The sequence below is a fragment of the Phaseolus vulgaris genome, chromosome 11 (genome assembly GCF_051622355.1).
Source record: "Phaseolus vulgaris cultivar YP4 chromosome 11, ASM5162235v1, whole genome shotgun sequence".
NCBI lineage: Eukaryota > Viridiplantae > Streptophyta > Magnoliopsida > Fabales > Fabaceae > Phaseolus > Phaseolus vulgaris.
In genome coordinates, this window is record NC_143508.1 from 41175391 (window position 1) to 41177602 (window position 2212).

A 2212-nucleotide genomic window follows, 5' to 3' on the forward strand; every position below is an offset into this window, starting at 1 on the left:
AAAGGGCATTTCTTTCCAGTAGGCATGGAGGTAGTTTGTTCAGAGTCAGTCACCACAGGTTTGGCGCTAGACTTGGAAGAGGCTCCTCTAGTACGGTGAGCCATGTCGGCTTTGGTCAAAAACACGGTGTTATTTGAAAATAGAAGTTATTGTAAAGTGATAGCGAATCATAAGGAAAAATAGAAAACGGTCAAAGTGAGTACCAATGTAAACTTTAAGGTCATTGGGTCGGTACTCGAGTCGGAGTTTCAAAGACTATGCCTAGATCGTCAAGGTTTTTGCAATTATCTAATTCACTATTCTCAAGGTCTTTAGGAGAACGAGTAAGTTGACAATGAGGTTGGGATGACCAGTAAAGGGGAAATCCTTCTAAAAGGCCAGGGTTACGATCATATTTCTGAATTTACCTTTAAAAGACTTATATGAAGATTGGAAGTAGTGCTTAACCTTTAACACCACTAATAGAGGCCCAGGAGGTAGGTTTAGAGATTTTATATTAAAAAAAGTAAAAAAAAAACATGTTGGCATTTGGAACAAGATCAAGTTGCCTACACAAGATATGAAAGGCTAGTACAAAGGCTCAACTATTTGGATGCAATTGGACAGAGGTAACATTCATGGTCATAAGAATTTCTTTTTCAAAAGGATGTAACGGTAGTCGAACACCGAGCTTGGTAAACAATGTTTCATAAAAAAAACAAAAGGGTGGTTTGTTTACGCAATCTTTGCAAACAAGTTCTTCTGATTCACCTGGCATGCAACAACATCTTTTTCTGAGGGGCTACGACTTAAAGACTTAGCATGACAGAGTTTTCAGATTCTTTTCATGAAGGTAAAACTAGATACTTCGTGGATAATATCAAGTTTTGCCCAAGGATATGCAGAGTAGTAATCGATGAACAAAGTACACGACGAGCATACAATGAATACAAGCACCGATAATACACAGGTAAGGATATGGAACACTGGAGGCGTACCTGGGAGCATGAGTGTTGGAAAGAAGATATAGAAGTTGAGTGCTGAAGAAGAGAGCACGAGATGTGATTCCAGAGGCACATAAAGGAGTTAAGAAAAATACAGAATAATGAAGAAGGAGGAGTGAAGGGAGTAAAGCGGGAACGCTAAACGACCAATTTGAACACCTCCCAATAAGAAGGCGACATGTGGGCATTGGGAATAGCAAGCGGCAGATGATGTGATGTGTAACAGAGTAACCATAAATGCAAGCATGGGTACCTGTAAAGTGTATAGAATCGGCTAACAATGGACAAGAGGTAACTTAATAATAGCCTCAATGGCTTTACGCCTGAGGTTAGGGCGCATGTAGAGTGATGGGTGGACCCAATTGAATAATGAGTGGATCGATTTTCGAATCACAAGGCAATATGACGTTACTTTGGCGTGCACTAGGAATCTCAAAATTGACTCATCTTAATGGCTCAATCAATGCAGAATCAGGAGATATAGGTTAAATTCTATCAATATACTAGAGGAGGCACCAACAAGAAAGATCATCTTTTACACATAAATCAAGGTTGCTCTGGACTTAAGGTCGTCTAACTTTGAACACCTTTAAAAGATAAATTTTATTGAAATCAATAAATTTACGTTGATAGTGATTAACGAATGTGTAAATACATTTTTTCTATTGAAAAAATTGTGTATATAGCCTTTCTTTTTTCTCCGACAATATAGTCGGCATTCTATTTCTTGTAATGGTGAGTAACTTTACATTAATCCAATAATATGTTATTGGGGACATTTATACACTTAGACAGAGACGTAGTAATTAACATAATTAAATATTTAATAATTAATCTCCTATATATAATTTATAATAAGATTTTAATTTACTTTTCTATTAGTCCGATTTAATCACACAATTTTTTTTAATTTAAATTTTTATTCAAATACAACACTTTAATAATTTTTTTGTTTACTAATTAATAAAAAATATGCTTTCAAAATTAAAAAATAATTTCTTTTATGTTCCTAATCCAAAATTTTATTTAAATTTAATGTTCTAAAATTATAACTTTAAATGAGTTATATTAGAGATACTTTAAATAGAAAAATAATTCTTTTATCTATAAAATTAAATAACAACTTATTTATTATACACAATAAACCTTCATTAAGTTGTTTTATATCATTGAATTGTTTCAGTTGGACTGTATTGGACTTAGATTTCTTAATTTAACTAAGTTAAATA